General features: G+C 45.7%; 1 protein-coding gene across 1 annotated transcript in view; it reads right to left on the bottom strand.

Moving 5' to 3' along the window:
- Nucleotides 1-17,831, bottom strand: part of SKAP1 (src kinase associated phosphoprotein 1) — a 227,683-nt gene that overhangs the window by 114,596 nt on the left and 95,256 nt on the right. The window lies entirely within an intron of this gene.

The raw sequence follows: 17,831 nt of genomic DNA, 5'->3' as shown, positions 1-17,831 counted from the left end.
TCCCCCTGCGTGAAGTGGGGATGCTGCCACGCTCACTGGGTTTTTGAGAATTAATGGTGTTTTCAAAGTACCGTACAAACATTTTAAGAGTACTATGGGAAGAAACACACAGCACTGTAGGACAGCGAAGATTTACTATAACAATAGTGGGGGGGTTTCTATGTAATCTCTGTGTATTCCAATACATTCATAAATTCAATTTTAATCATAACTAATACAATTTTACAATAAGAGGCCGTACTGTATTCCAGTGGTTTTCAACCTTTTTTCATTTATGGGCCCCTAAAATTTTTCAAATGGAGGCGCAGACCCCTTTGGAAAATCTTAGGGGTAGTCTGCAGGCCCCCAGGGGCTCACAGACCACACTTTGAAAACCACACCTGTATTCTAATCCATTGTGAGATTCACTATCCCTTTTAAAGAACTGAATCCAATGGTGAACTCACAGTACGCCAACTGTCTGTTCTACCAAGGGCTCCCTTAAACGCAAGAGCTGGATAAAGAACAAGTATGCAGGGACCACTCCCTCCCACCACGGGGATGAAACCTCTTCTGGGGTACGACATAAAAAGAGTAACAGCACACAGCAACGTCGCAGAGCAGTTCAAGACAGAAAGGGAAAGAAAGATCGATGGGGGCATTTAGGGAGGAAAAAAATAATTATTTGATTCAGAATTTGGTCAGGAAATCAGTATTATGGCCCCTCGGTTCTCTCATAGGCTATTTAATGGTCATAAGTGCTCAGACCCTCATTTTTATATCTTACTTCTGAACAGCTCTAAGTTTTGGCATTTTAGATTTGTTTTTCTATTTTCCTGGCTCATTCTCAATTTTGGCACAGGCCAGAGAGTCTCCTGAACACACTTAGACGAATGATCCTTACTCTTTGAATCACCCCACTGAAAAATTCAATGGGACTCCTCAAGTAGATAAGGACTCTGGGTGGCGCGTGTCCACAGGATGTGCGGTGCAACTTTGTCCATCTGCTTGTTTGATTTCACCGCTGCGGGGGAAGCGGCACATCACATCCGTTGATTAGAACAGTGCCCAGTGCTAAATGAAAATAACGGAGTTCCAGAATTTGAAACAGGAGGGAAGAGGACGATGACGTGTCAATCTCTGCAGTTCTGCTGATTAAATGAGATTGCATTATTAGAGATCTATTAGAGGTCTTCAGAGGTAACATCTGCATCTGGATCCACATTGCAAACTCTAAGCTCCCAGAGACTTGGACTGGCTCATTTGAAAGACAGGGGCCATTGGCAGAATGTGGATCTCGATCTGGGTTTGGTTTTCAAACACCTCCACCCACCAGGCTGATGCTTGTCTCCTCACTTTTGTTCGGGTCTCACTCTGCAATCTGCCTTCAGGACAGAAGAGCCGCCCAGACCTTTAGCAATGCAGATGAACTTCGGCCATTTCCAGCAGGGGGCACTATAGGCAAATGAGGCACAGAAAACACCCTCCCAACACATCTCCCACTAGGAGATAAAGACAGGACACAATATAGTATAGATTCCTCCCCTCTTCGAGTCAAAGTGGAGCGGCCACTGCCTCCATTTCCATCCACTCCATCTCGGACACGAACACGAGACTTCTGCGCCGTCCGACAATGTAACATTTCATCTGGTTTAACATTTTTTGCACGTTTATAAAAGGGCAGAGCAGAGGAAGTGAGCTCTTTCCATTGTAAATGCTTTTCTTTGTAATAAAAACTACCTTCACCCCAGAAACACACACACACACACGTCATTCCAAAATTCTCCCAAGACTTGCATGGATCCTGAGATTAGACCTATTGTCTATTCATCAGCACAAAGCACTGGGAGTTTGGGTTTTTTTTTTTTTTTTAAGCGGTGAACGCTGAATATGCTTCTGCATAGGCGATACTGAGCCATTTCTGAATCGCGAGTCTTGTGCAAACACAGTTGCTAAGGAGCAAATATGTCCGTTCTCATCTCCCCAAAAATAATAATTAAAAAAAAACAACCAACCCCAAACCCTGCTAGGTTGCAGAGGCTCTGAAGGAACAAGAGGCAGTGAACTCGAAGCAGCCCAGCCAGCAGCATCAGGCTTCGGGAACAAGCTGGAATTATTTGGTTTTGACCGCCAGATGACCTGAAGGGCCGCCCAGCCTGATGGACAGTCGGACCATTAGTCCTTTTAAACACACATTCTTTTCCTGAAACACAGACATCACTCCGCTCGCTCGCAGAGAGCGAACCATCTAAACCAGCCATGACCCTGCCCGCTGGGTTATGGGCCTAAGGCTAGGGGAATTCAGAGCACAAAGAGCCCCCGAACCCCAAGCATTCTCTGAAGCCTGAGAAAAAAAATCATACTAAGGCAGCCCCTAGAAAAAGACTGTATGCAGGTCTCCGGTTCTCACCGCTGTGTCCTGCACGACTGGGGCAACAAAAGGAAATATTTCCAGTCTCCTCTCTTTGTGCTTTCTGTTGCTATTTATTTTCTAAGCAAATGAAACGATAAACATCCGTCAGGATCCTGGTTGGTACCGGCTGTGGTTCCCGGCTTGCTTTGCCAGGGAACGCGAGACTCCAGTATGTTTTATTTGCCGCTCTCGTGTGGTGAGCCATAATTTTGGGTCTTATTATTTCATGCAAAATGAGGCAAAGCGCGAATGAGCCCTGCTGCTAATAGTCCAGAACAACCTATTAATCCGCAGCAAAATCAAGTGGTGCAAAGGTTAGGAAAACGGTAGTCCTCAGGTTAAACAGGCAGACTAAAAGGCCTGATCCAAAAACCCAGTGAGGACAACGGGAGCCTTCGCGTTGACTTCAATGGGCTTTGCATCAGACCCTAGGGGTGTGGTTCCGGCCCTAGGGAGGTCCACAGGAGTTTTGCCATTGACTTCAACACAGCCAGGATATCAATTCTCTTCCTGACTTCGCCAGGGTCTTGCTCTGTGATCTTAAGCAAGTCACTGAATGCCACATATGCCTCAGTTTCCCTACTTGCAAAAGGAGGAGAATATTTAATCCTTCTCCCTTAAGAACATAAGAACGGCCAGACTGGATCAGATACCCCAGTACCCTGTCTTCCAACAGTGGCCAATGCCAGGTGCCCCAGAGGGAATGAACAGAACAGGGAATCATCATGTGATCCATCTCCTGTCACCCATTCCCAGCTTCTGGCAAACAGGCTAGGGACGCCATCCCTGCCCCTCCTGGCTAATAGCCATTGAATTACGTCTGCAAAACACTCTGGAGGTTCACGTTGTGGCTGGGGAAGCACAAATTATTAAGCACCTAGCGCACCCAGCAATATATAAATACATGCATTGTCTTGAGCTATCTTACTTTGCTCAGAATTATCACTTAAAAGGGCCAATTCTGCTAGAAAGAAAAAACAAGTGTGTTTGGAGTTGAGAGGGAATGAAAGAGAATGTCAACTCCCCCCACCCCTGCAAGGCACGATTTATTCGCTCTAAAAAATATAACGAGGGAATAAGTATGTAAGTCAAACACACACACCAAAAAATACATACATAAAAATTAAAGCTTTCATCTCTGCAGATCCCCAGGCCCCTCTTAATCTCCCTCTGGGGATGACTGACAAACTCCGCCGCACAGAGGGAGGAAATAGCTGACTTTCCTAAACCTGGCACTGGGCACTGAAGGCTGACTAAAATAAGTTAATAAGTGAATGCCACTTTCACAGGAGCAGTTCTCCCAGTGGAAACAGCCTTTCTGAAGCAGACAAGGCAGCTCCCAGGCTTCGTGGGATTTAAAGCCCTGGATCTGTCCTGCATACGCTCATTAGGGGGCTGCTTGTTAATGGCATTTCCCAGTCTGGGTTTGGAATTCAAAGGCCACTTGATGCCCATTTAAACACACAACTTCCTTTGCTGCCGTTGGCTTTCTGCTGGGGAAATGAAAAAATACAGAAGCCCTTTATTATTAACAGGAGTCAGAATGAACCCCCGGTACTATACCTAGTGCGCTCTATGTTCCGGGAAAGCATGCAGAGCCAGTATTTATTTATTTATTTCTAAAGCTGCTTCCCACTGCTCCTGATGTTCTGCAGGCTGTTTTGGCTGTTTGTTTTCTCTAGCGCTGTGGCTGTACAGGAGAGTGGGCATGACCCCTAGGCTCTGGCTTGCGGTGTGTCTAATGGTCCCAGAAGGTAACCTTTTCACCAGAGTTTTCTCGGAGTGACCCCAGAGTGCCATCTGTCCAAAGACTAACTCCTGAGGCATGTGGAAAAGGCAGCTGGCCTGCACCCAGAATGCCGCCTCCAAGGCCCTCCATCTGCATTTTTTAGCCTTTATCCGAGTTTGCGGAACATGCCTCCCCCAACAAACTTACATTAACCCTTTCCACCTAGGGATGGGAATTTTCCCCATTTTAATCAAAGTTGATTATAATTTAGGCACTCCCGTCCTGGTGCAAATCCAGAGTGGCTCTGATGATTTACATGAGTTACTCTGAATTTACACGGATGTGACTGAAGGTTAAACCTGCACCTTAATTTCTCCCCTGGGATACTTTCCCCTTTTCCCCCTCGGTCCTTGTCAGCGTTTGGTATTGCGGGTAATAAGCTGCTGCTGGGTTTACTTAAAAAGCAATCTAAGAAATTAGTTTTGTCCAAATGCAGCATTTACAGACTATAAACTGTGATCATGAGAAGAAAAGGCGTACTAGTGGCACCTTAGAGACTAACCAATTTATTTGAGCATAAGCTTTTGTGAGCTACAGCTCACTTCCACTGAATGCATCCGATGAAGTGAGCTGTAGCTCACAAAAGCTTATGCTCAAATAAATTGGTTAGTCTCTAAGGTGCTACTAGTCCTCCTTTTCTTTTTGCGAATACAGACTAACACGGCTGCTACTCTGAAACCTGTGATCATGAGGAATATTACATGAATGAGCGGTTGGCGGGAGTCATACTATTCACCATGTGCATTTCTCGTTCAGTCCAGACAAAGATGCGCCTTGATTCTTGGAGGAAGACTGTAACACTCAATACTGTACCAGGATCGCACCGACTGCAGGAGCAGCATTAACAAAGCGTCAGAGCTGTTGGGGGCCACTCTTGGAAATCCAGACCCTGTTTGATCAGCACAGGGATCAGCCGTGGGAGGGTTATTTGCAACCGCAGTGAAACGTGGAGGCACCCAAAAAAATACGAGCCTCGTTTCCGCCGGCACAAACCACACCTGCGAAAACAGAGGTCGTGCTTGAGACTATGGAGAGGCCATTGCACGTTAAAGAGATGGCTTCATCTTAAAATAAGGAAGAGAGTGGAATTATGGAACGGCTCATATTTGCTCCAACGTCTTTCTGTTTTCTCTACTCATGACACCTTGCAAACGCGGGATCTTTTCCCCTCCCCTCAACTCTGCTGCCACAAATCCCCGGACGACTTAAGGAACAAGCATAAACATTCACACACATTCAACGGCCCTCGAGAAATCCCTATTTCTCTGCTCCATTGAGATGAGTAACATTTAAAAACAAACGCAAGTCCTGATTTCCATTACTCTCAGGAAAACACTAGCAATGCAGGGTGGAATAACTGATGTCAATGGAAGCTGAATATTCACCGCACCTTCCAGGATTAGGCCTTGGGGACCTAGGAAAAACTCCCATGGAGGTCAATGGATGCAGGATCAGCCCTTAAAATTTAGGATGGGGGTGTTCAAAGGCAAGCACCAAACTCCCATTGACTTTGGAAATGGTTGCTTAACTTCTTCAGCTACTTTGAAAATCTCCAGATTTCACAAACACAGTTGCACATCTGCCAGGCTGGGATGCGCAGTAATAGAGAATTATCTTTTGTGTGTTCATAGGATTAACCTTTCCAGTGGCTGACAACCAAAAGCATCTTGATAAAGAGTATTGCCCTGTCCCCTCTTGAATCATTTTAAAAACAACCCCACAAAAATACAACACGGCATCACCATAAGGGACAAGACTGGCATCAGATAAAGGTTTTCTTTCTTAAGGCCTACAGCCATGCGTCTACCATCCATGCCTTTAACCGTTTCACTCTCCCCAGCATGATGGGCACTCAGACATTATAAAAACGTTATGCAGGGAAAGTGAAGTTGAATTACAAAAGCAGATCCCTACAGACCGCTAGCCCGTTACACATTGCCACTGGAAGAAATTAACCAAAGGCTACTTTTCAGCTCACACCGATTTCACCACTCCTCCTTTTGTAACTGACTCTTGCTGTTCTGGTTTGGTTTTGAACTTCAGGTTTTTGCAATCAAAGAAAAAAAATGGCAGCCATTAGAAACAGCAGTTAGGGACTTAGTCCAAAATCAATTTTAATTAAAAACACTCCACTTTAATGTTGAACATGGCCATTTTTACCATTGCTATTGGTTAGCCGGACTGGATAGTCTATTTTGCCACTGATATGCAGGGGAATTTTATACTAGGAATTACCACTGGAAACCTCCATGTAAATCCTGTGAGTGTCAAGGAGAGACCAACCCTCTTATGGCTTTGAACCCACCATAATTAACTTTAGGTATCATCATTCCCTAAACTCTGGATTTCATTTTTGGGTTGGAGGGGCAAATAAGCTGCAAAAAGAGCAACACTCTTTTATACGCGTGGCTATGACCCCGAGTCAGTTGGTCACATGCAGCCGGCTCCCATTATCAAATCAATAAGCATTAAATCAACCTCATTTTCTACTATTTAAATTAACTATCACTGTTTTAATTGCAGATTCGTCGCCTGCAAATGGCTTAATATGCTTTGCACAATAGCACAGATGCGCTTGTAGGTTACAGATCATTGAGAGCGCTCTGCAAATTTGGCCCTCCTAAACAGCCCGTTAGCCGACAGTAGGAAGCCTATTTAGCAAAGGGTGGAAAAAAAAAAAAAAAAGAAGATAAAACGGGGAGGATGACGGCAAAGACACAGCGTGGGAGCACGTGTTAACGGTCACACCACCGAGGAGAACATAGGCTAGATCCTGCTCCCAGGGAAGTTTCAGCCATTCCCTACCATGAGAACAGGATCTGAGCCCTGAACTAGCTAGGAGAAGGCCTCCTACCACTTGAGTTCCACCTTAAGAGCCTGTGGGAAATGTAGATGATGCACAGTGGGATCTGCATGGCCCTAACTCAGGGTCTAGTAGACATGGCACTGGACTAGGTGTTAGGAGAATAGGGTTCTATTCCTGGCTCTGCCACTGGCCTATTGTATGACCTCGGGCAAGTCACTTCTCTCTGCCTTGTCTGTTTAGACTGTAAGCTCTTTGGGGCATGGAGCGTCTCTTATAAAGGGTATGTCTACACTGCCAACCCTGCTCCCCCTGCCTCCAAACCCACAGCAGCAAGTCTCAGAGCCCAAATCAACGGACTCTGGATCATATTACGGGGCTAAAAATAGCCACCCAGGCTCGGAGACCCTCCCCACTCACCAGGTTTCAGAGCCCCTGTGTGCAGGGTTTTTTGCTGTGCAGATGTATCCTGCGTGTAGGGCAGGGGTAATCTATTTTTTTTGCCAAGGTCCAAATTTCTTGGTCAAGGTCCATACGCCAGATAAAATAACACAAAAATATCACTAATGATAATAATAATGAGTGAATAAAAAGATTTTGCCGTCTGTTCAAAAGCGTCTGGCGGTCCGGATGTGGCTCGCAGTCCATCTATTGACTACCCCTGGTGTAGGGTGACCACCTTTTCAACGGGCAAAAGCGGGACACATGCAAGAGCTCCGCCCTCCTCAGTGGCCCCACCCCTACTCCTCTTCCCCCCCCGAGGCCCCGCCCCCTGGCCAGAAGCTGGAGCTGGGCCATGGTGAGAACCGCCCAGGGAACCCGGGCTGCTGTGGGGAACTCCAGACCCTGCATCTGCCCTGGGAGGGAGACCAGGGGGCCTGAGAGCAGCCCCCGGCCCATGACTCTGCCCCCTGGGGGGCATCACCCAGGGAAGGTGGAGGGTCTGGGTCGGCCCACTTGGCTCTTACTACTGCCTGGCTCCGGCTTCTGGCCTGGCTGGGGCAGGGGGGAGGAGAGGAGGAGCAGGGGGTGGAGCCTTGTGGCAAGGGTGGGGCCTAAGGCCCATCTCAGCTCCCTCTCCCACCACTGGTAAGAGACTGGCACCATCCCTGAGCCTTGGGCAGGTGTGGCATGGCAGCACAGGGAATGTGGAACAAATGCTATCTCGCAGTCATTCAGACCGGGACACGAACTCTGCATCTAGGGCCTGTCCCACCCAGAATGGGACAGGTGGTCACTCTGCCTGGGTGTCTGTACAGCACCCAGCACAATGGAGTGAGGCCTCCAAGTGCCACTGTCCTAGAATCAATACAGGGACATGTGAGGGGAAGGGTGGTTTCTGCATTTCATGCGGATCAACATGTGCGCGCTACCGTCCAGATTTTTTAACTGCATTCCGTCCTCATTTCCAGATTGCTCACAAATCACTGAAGCAAGCCACCATCGTTATGATTAGCGCAGCCCTGCCTAAGGCAACCGCTTTTCAAAATGGTCTTTTAAGATTCCAATTCTCCCTCACGAGTCCGTGAACCAGGATAGGGATATTGCTTTGGCCCTCTGCCTCGGTTGCTTTCCCCTTTCTTCCTGTCTTGACGTTGGGACAAGAAACAGTCTGTAGGTGCGTGGGGATCTGTTAATTTTTTATGGATGTCAGTCTCTTGACATCAGTGTGAGATAGACTAGTCCCTGGGTCAGCGACAATGACCCCAGCAGCACTAAAACATGCTCAGAGTAAACACTCAAGGGCGGGCAGCTCAGCTTATTCTACAGCAAGCTTGTTCAGTGCTGGCTATAACCTCCCCCTTTGCCTAGCTATTAAAAGCAAGGACTCGTCATCATGTGTGATTTAACAGGCCTGCTAAAATCAAACCCTGCTGATCCTGGAGATGGAGTCACCACTGGCACCATAAGCCATTCTGTCTGGCCAAAATCTGGAAGGGAGATCCAGAGTAACTTTCCGGAGCCTTAAAAGGCAGATAACCCTACTGCAGTTGGCCAAGGCACAAGACTGAGCCAGAAATTATGGTTCTGTTCCTAATTCTCCCACAGAAATTTCTCCCGGGATTAGGTAAGGCTCAAACTCTGCTGCTCGGTAAATAGATCAAATGTAAATACACAGAACAAAAGTGGAGCCCTCCAAAATCCGTAGTCGCTTTAGAAAGTTCAGTACCATTCATCTATAGACATGTCTGATCTTTGTACCAATGTCTTTATCTAAAGCACCACAGTGGCAATATTCTATCTCCCAAATCCGTGCGCGCCCTAATACAATCCCGGGAAACACAAGGCCCAGGCCTGAAGCCCCCTTCCTCAGGAACTGAACTGAACAATCGACTCTCTAACAAGATTTGGTTGGCATTACCAGATCCTGATTTTTCAGCCTGGCCAGAGCATCCAAGGCAAAGAACAAAAGCTTTAATATCTTTTTGCAAGCTGCTCTTCGCGGCGTGGGCTGTTTGCAGGATCCTGCTGGAATCCCTTGAGTCTGAGAGAGAAATTTAATTCTGAACTCCCAGGTTCTCGATCTCTGCAGCTGGCTCCTGAACAGAAATTCTTTATGCATGCTAGGTATAAACCAGGACTACTTTACCATCTAATTTTAGCACAGCAAGAATTAGCTCATCCATAAATGACAGCAGGTCGGCAACTCCTGGGTCCTCTCCAATGCCCAGGGCACAGATTAGGGATAAAAATATCTAGTTCTCTACATGTTATACTGGACGATGAGCTGCTGAATTCCCCGGGATGGATTTCTTAAACAGAATCTTTCACTTAACAACCTAGCCTGCCCTTATTTGAGGTGGGTTTTTTTTCTCTAAAGTTTCCAAGACCTTGCTGGTAGCAAGCCAAGGTACTACCAGGAGCCACATTCTAACAGCTAATGACAGCAACCGGCGAGCTGATCAACACCTGGAGCACTTCACAGTCTTTGATGTATTTATCCTCCGACCACTGCAGAGGTTGGTAGTGCTATTACACCCATTTTACAGATGGGGAACTCATAGCCTTTAAGGCCACAAAGGACCATCATAATCATCTAGTCCAGTGGTGGGCAACTGGCCGCTCGCCAGGGTAATCTGCTGGCGGGCTGTGAGACAGTTTGTTTACATTGACCATCCGCAGTCCCGGCCGCCCGCAGCTCCCAGTGGTTGAGGTTCGCCTATCCCAGCCAATGGGAGCTGCGGGAAGCAGTGTGGGCTGCAGGGACGTGCTGGCCGCCGCTTCCCGCAGCTCTCATTGGCCGGGAACGGTGAACCGCAGCCACTGGGAGCTGTGGGCGGCCGTGCCTGCGGACGGTCAATGTAAACAACCTGTCTTGCAGCCCGCCAGCGGACTACCCTGATGGGCAGCATGCAGCCCGCGGGCCGCAGGCTGCCCACCACTGATTTAGTCTGACCTCCTGCACATCGCAGGCCACAGAACCTCACCCACCCACATCTGTAATAGGTCCATAACCTTGGGCTGAGTTACTGAAGTCCTCAAATCTTGATTTCAAGAATTCAAGTTACAGATGATCCACCATTTACTCTAGGTTAGCGGTTCTCAACCCGGGGTCTGGCCCGCTGCAGGGTCCAGGCTCCAGCTGCCTGGTTCGACGCCGGGGTCTGGGTCCCGAGTACCCAGCCCAGGACCCAGGGCTCTGTTCCTGGCCCCACTCTGGGCGGGGGCGCTCGGCATAGGGGATTGTTGAGAGGTTGGGGGGGGCACTGTGGTTCTCAGCCTGCAGCCCACATAACACATTGTGAAACAGGTTGTGAACCACTGCTTGTCAAACCAGCAAGTGACCCAGTGCTGCAGAGTAAGGCACAGAGATAAAGAGACTTGCCCAGGGTGACAAAAGAAACTTATAGCAGAGAACAGAACTCAGGCTTTGTAAGTCCCAGGCTAACACCCTAACCACTGGACCATCCTCCCATCCCAATTAGAAAAGGAGACCAGGTCTGACAGCACCAGCGCAGTCTGTAAAAATCCATGGGCTTGACCAGCCTCCAAGGCTGTGAAGAAACAGACCTGCTCTGGGGCCCATCTAACGGTACCTACTGATACCACCATTGGGGAGACCCAGGTGCCAGTCCCATTCTCTTGCTTCTTGAATGATAGAGCACTGAGTATCCTCTGCAACATGGCCCAACTTAAAAGCCCCTTTTAAAAAAGCATAAACCCATTGCAGCCGTTGGAGGCAGGGGCAGAACAGCCAATCTGGCAGGTACCGGAAGTCCTAGGCGGGAGGGGTGGACGCCTGCTTATATGTAAGAAAGATCCAGCAGAAGATAAAGACTCATCTCATTGTTCTCAGCCAAAGGGACGGCGATCATAGCATAGGGCCCCGAGGACGCTGAGAAAAATGAGGCAACGTCCAAGGTTCTGATAGGAATGCAAAGGTCCCCACTCAGGTAGGAGAAAATGTGCAATAAAACTGGCTGGTTTAGCTTAACAGGTAATTACAGAGTTAATAAAATGAGGATCCTTGACACGATGGGGCCTAACTATGCAGCCTGGGTCACGGGAGCTAAGTGACTTTTTAGTTTGCTGATCATTGATCCGATAGACAGTAACAGCTCCGAATTGGATCGATGCAGCTGTCGGACTCCAGGAATGAGGCCGGATGCGAAGAAACCTCATGAAATTTCACATGAGGAAGTTTACTGCTCTTGCACTATGACCCGCTTGGAAATGAAACATCAGGACCATTTACCTCACCTGCTTTTAATACAAAAAAGGGAGTACGCCACACTGTGAATTATTTGTCAGAAAGATCGATTTTAAAAAAAAAAAAAAAGAAAATTTTTAGAAGGGGAAAAAATGGCCTATTTTGCTTTTGTGCCATTAATAAACATTTAAGAAGGTTACGTTTAAAAAAAAAAAAAGGAAGAAACAACCCAGTCCAGTTTCCAGGCTGCAAGTTGGGACAATATTTCTCAACATATTCATTTTTATGCCATATTTCCATTTAAAAAAATCCTGAAACATTTAACCAAACCGAAAAATTTCATGTTGTTGTAAAGCCATTTTTAATTGGGACAAAAATTAAAAGAGGGAAAAAAAACCAACCAAACAAAAAAAAAACCCTGACCAGGTCTAGTACAAACCCGGCACAATCAACTCCAAAAGGGTTGGGGTTTAGATTTATTAGAAACCGTGGAAACTTTGGGGGATGGCGGAGCCTGTACAGGAAGGATGGGCTCCATCTAAACCAAAATGGAACAGATTACGGACAGGTGCCAAGGAACATGTGATTCGGACAGAGCCATCTCTTCGGGGAGGATCTACTAATGGAGATTCTCTATGTCCTAGTAAAGAGGAGAGGATGGAATATGGTAAAATATGGGTAGGATCTGATGTGAAACAATCAAATGAAAAAAAGAGTCCCATTCACATCATGTAATGGCAGACAGCTAAAAAGTGACAAGTTTTTAAAGTGCTTATACACCAGTGCTAGAAGTTTAAATAATAAGATGCGTGAACTAAAGGGCCTTGTATTTTAAATGAGGATATTGATATAATAGGCTTCACAGAAAGTTGGTGGAATAGGATAATCAATGGGACACAGGATACTAAATATATCAGAAGGACAGAACAGGTCGTGCTGGTGGGGGAGTGGCACTAGAGGTGAAAGAAAGCGTAGAATCAAACAAAGTAAAAATCTTAAATGAACCAAACTGTACCATAGAACCTTTTTGGATAGTAATTCCATGCTCTAATAACAAGAATAGAGCAGTAGGGATATACTACCAACCACCTGACCAGGATGGTGATGGTGACTGTGAAATGCTCAGGGAGATTAGAGAGGCTATACAAATAAAGAAGAATCTCAATAATAATGGGAGATTTCAACTACCCCATATTGACTGGGCACATGTCACCTCAGGACAGGATGCAGAGATAAAGTTTCTTGACACCTTAAATCACTACTTCTTGGAACAGCTAGTCCTGGAACCCACAAGAGGAGAGGCAATTCTTGATTTAGTCGTAAATGGAGCACAGGATCTGGTCCAAGAGGTGAATACAGCTGGACCGCTTGGTAACAGTGACCATAATATAATTACAGGTTTCAGAGTAGCAGCCGTGTTAGTCTGTATCCGTAAAAAGAAAAGGAGGACTTGTGGCACCTTAGAGACTAACAAATTTATTAGAGCATAAGCTTTCGTGAGCTACAGCTCACTTCATCAGATGCAGCTGCAGCTCATGAAAGCTTATGCTCTAATAAATTTGTTAGTCTCTAAGGTGCCACAAGTCCTCCTTTTCTTTTTACATAATATAATTAAATTTAACACCCCTGTGGTGCGGAAAACAGCAGCCCAACACTGTAGCATTTAATTTCAGAAAGGGGGACTACACAAAAATGAGGAAGTTAGTTAAACAGAAATTAAAGGGTACAGTACCAAAAGTGAAATCCCTGCAAACTGCATGGAAACTTTTTAAAGACACCATAGAGGCTCAACTTAAATGTATACCCCAAATTAAAAAACATAGTAAGAGAACCAAAAAGGTGCCACCATGGCTAAACAACAAAGTAAAAGAAGCAGTGAGAGGCAAAAAGGCACCCTTTAAAAAGTGGAAGTTAAATCCTAGTGAGGAAAATAGAAAGGAGCATAAACACTGGCAAATGAAGCGTAAAAATATAATTAGGAAGGCCAAAAAAAGAATTTTAAGAACAGCTAGCCAAAGACTCAAAACGTAATAGCAAAAAAAAAAAAAATTTAAAGTACATCAGAAGCAGGAAACCTGCTCACCAACCAGTGGGGTCACTAGACGATCGAGATGCTAAAGGAGCACTGAAGGACGACAAGGCCATTGCGGAGAAACTAAATGAATTCTTTGCATCGGTCTTCACGGCTGAGAATGTGAGGGAGATTCCCAAACCTGAGCCATTCTTTTTAGGTGACAGATCTGAGGAACTGTCCCAGATTGAGGTATCCTTAGAGGTGGTTTTGGAACAAATTGATAAACTAAACAGTAATAAGTCACCAGGACCAGATGGTATTCACCCAAGAGTTCTGAAGGAACTCAAATGTGACATTACAGAGCTACTAACTAGTTTGTAGCCTATGACTTAAATCAAATGACTGGATAGCTAATGTGACGCCAATTTTTAAAAAGGGCTCCAGAGGTTATTCCGACAATTACAAGCCAGTAAGCCTGACTTCAGTACCGGACAAACTGGTGGAAACTATAGTAAATAACAAAATTTTCTGACACATAGATGAACATAATTTGTTGGGGGAAGAGTCAACATGGTTTTCGTAAAGGGAAATCATGCCTCACCAATCTACTAGAATTCTTTGAGGGGGTCAACAAGCATGTGGACAAGGGGGAATCCAGTGGATATAGTGTACTTAGATTTTCACAAAGTCTTTCACAAAGTCCCTCACCAAAGGCTCTTAAGCAAAGTAAGCTGTCATTGGATAAGAGGGAAGGTCCTCTCATGGATTGGTAACTGGTTAAAAGATAGGAAACAAAGGGTAGGAATAACTGGTCAGTTTTCAGAATGGAGAGAGGTAGATAGTGGTGTCCCCAGGGGTCTGTTCTGGGACCAGTCCTATTCAACATATTCATAAATGATCTGGAAAAAGGAGTAAACAGTGAGGTGACAAAATTTGCAGAGGATACAAAACTACTCAAGATAGTTAAGTCCCAAACAGACAGTGAAGAGCTACAAAAGGATCTCACAAAACTGGGTAACTGGGCAACAAAATGGCAGATGAAATTAAATGCTGATAAATGGAGGAATGCACATTGGAAAACATAATCCCAACTATACATATAAAACGATGGCGTCTAAATTAGCTGTTACCACTCAAGAAAGAGATCTTGGAGTCATTGTGGATCGTTCTCTGAAAACATCCACTCAGTGTGCAGCGACAGTCAAAGAAGCAAACAGAATGTTGGGAATCATTCAGAAAGAGACAGATAATAAGACAGTAAATATCATATTGCCTCTATATAAATCCATGGTACGCCCACATCTTGAATACTGCATGCAGATGTGGTAGCCCCATCTCAAAAAAGATATACTGGAATTGGAAAGGTTCAGAAAAGGGCAACAAAAATGATTAAGGGTATGGAACGACTTCCGTATGAGGAGCGATTAATAAGACTGGGATTTTCAGCTTGGAAAAGAGATGACTAAGGGGGATATGACAGAGGTCGATAAAATCATGACTGCTGTGGAGAAAGTAAATAAGGAAGTGTTATTTACTCCTTCGCATAACACAAGAACTAGGGGTCACCAAATGAAATTAATAGGCAGTAGGTTTAAAACAAACAAAAGGAAGTATTTTGGACACAATGCACAGCCAACCTGTGGAACGCCTTGCCAGAGGATATTGTGAAGGCCAAGACTATAACAGGATTCAAAAAAGAACTAGATTCGTTCATGGAGGATAGGTCCATCAATGGCTATTAGCCAGGAAGGGCAGCGATGTTGTTCCTAGCCTCAGTTTGCCTCTGTTTTACAACTGTCCTTCACAGAGACAAAGATCATTTTGTCAACTGTGACCCAAGACCCAGAGGTGAAGAGACTTGTCCAAGGCCATAGGGGAAGTCTGGGGCAAAACTGGGAAAGGGACCCGGGTCTCTCAAGTCCTGCTCCAGTGTCTTTCCCACAAGGTCTTTCCCACTCTTAACAAATGTGCTGACATGCTCTGGTGAAAGGAAAGGGTTCTGAATCAATCATTTACAAGGTTACAGGTATAAAAAATCTCCACGTTCTCAGACATCGTAGAAATCTCTCCAATTTTGTGAGCGTTAATGGGGCAGCAATAGGGCCCTCTTTATGCATGAACCTGTGGCCCTGACTCAAGCAAAAAAAAAAAAAAAAAAAAACTCGCATTGGGCCTGATCCTTTCGCTGATTTGCATGGGAGCTTTGCTCGAGTGAAGACTGCAGGGTTAGCTCCACAGGTTCTTTATCCCTCAACAGCTTCTACAGCCTGCTGAGATGGGCAGAAGTTCCATGTGACGTCCCTACCCTGGGATTATGGTGTCTCATGTAGGAGGAGAAAACTACAAAAACCCTACACAACAGGCAGCTTTATAACAACTTAAAAAGCAGCACTAGGAAGTGGAAGTCATTCTGCAATATCCAAAGAAGGGATCCATGCTCTGCAAAGGGATTGCAGTTGTGAAATCTCCCATCGTTGGAGATTTTTAAGAGCAGGTAAGACAAACATCTGTCAGTGATGGTCTAGATAATACTTAGTCCTGCTGTGAGTGCAAGGGACTGGACTAGAGGACCTCTCGAGGTCCCTTCTTTCCTATGATTTCAACAGCTAGACCAGTTTACATATCTGATTTTTGGAAACTCTGGTTGCATAAGCATATCGTAAAAGCGGCACCATTCCAAATCCAAGCACAGTGTAGACTCTACACCCCAGCACCCCAAGGCTGCAACATTACCAACATGAAATCATTCAAAGCAAAGCTGCCCTTTGGAATTTTTTTGGTCTGGAAGAGGAAAATCAACGGGTCTCAACACTGTGTAGAACAAAGGCACTGAAGGTAAATGTATGCTTTATACCTGTGTCACTTGGGACCAGCTGCAGTTGTCTAGCTCCTGACTTCAGGACAGCTGAAGATCAGTGGCTGTCTACTAGCCTTTGCATCAAGTACTCTACACACTGCGGGAGCTGTTCGTCCATCAAATTCTTACCAGCCCTGCTCTGAGAGAACAGGGCGTGTGTGCGCGCACATGATGAGGGTGAAGGGGGGGCACAGAAGGAGGACAAACTCTCCCCCCCCCACACCATTCCTTCTTTACAACCATTCCCATATCTAAGTTTAAATTTGAAAAAAGTCCATTTGCAATTTTTAGCACTTTATATGTTCAGAGCTGAGCAAACCTTAGCTCATTAAACCCTCACGATACGCTCTTCGCCTGTAGATCCCAAAGTGCTTCACAAGGGTGTATAAAGCATCATCATATCCATCATACAGAGGAGGAAACGGACACAAAGCATTGAAACGACTTTCATGGAAATTACCAAAGACCCATCTAGTCCAGTATCTCCCTCTCTGACAGCGGCCCGTACCAAATGCTTCCAAGGAAGATGCAAGAAACACTATTAAGGACATAGAATCATAGAATATCAGGGTTGGAAGAGACCTCAGGAGGTCATCTAGTCCAACCCCTGCTCAAAGCAGGACTAATTATTATTTCTGGTTTGTATGCCAATCAAGATTGGAATAGACCAGACCCATGGGGAAAGTTTCTTGGAATGAAACCTGGTTGATACAGAAATTGGACCCATTTAACTAAATCAGGTTACAAATAGATGTAGTGAAATTAGTGCAACCTGCTTGTGTGGGGACAACCAAATGGGTTTAAGATGCCCCAAGCTCAATTAGCTCAAACTGGAGCCACTTAATCTCTTTGTGCTTTTAGCCTCTAATAAAAATCAACATTTATCCCTCAAGAGTGTTCACACCAGGGTGAGGGGAGGGCTGGACCGAATCAGAAATTGGATCTGGATAAATCAGCACCATGTGTGTATGTAGACATGCCCGAGCACAGGATAGTCAAAGGGATTGGTAATGAGCACTGTTCCCTCTAAGCTGTGCGTGCACACACAGATCCTAAACCCCGCGCACACGGGGAAACACCACCTGCACAAACATTTGCACTGAAGAAATTTTTTGCACACACGGCCCGTCAAAAATTTGCATAGAAGAAGTTTTTGGCGCACACAGCCTATCAAAAATTAGAGGGACCATTGGTAATGAGCCTTTCACCCCTACCTTGCCTGTTCAAAATGTAGCCACAGTTTGCATGGACCTCGAGTTGTCACCACCTGATGGGAGGTCAGTGGCTTTATCCAATATGATTTTGATGCTTCTCAGTACAGTTCA

The sequence above is a fragment of the Caretta caretta genome, chromosome 27 (assembly GCF_965140235.1).
Source record: "Caretta caretta isolate rCarCar2 chromosome 27, rCarCar1.hap1, whole genome shotgun sequence".
Lineage (NCBI taxonomy): Eukaryota > Metazoa > Chordata > Testudines > Cheloniidae > Caretta > Caretta caretta.
Note: the sequence above shows the minus strand (reverse complement) of the source record. Positions and strands in the feature narration are given on the sequence as shown.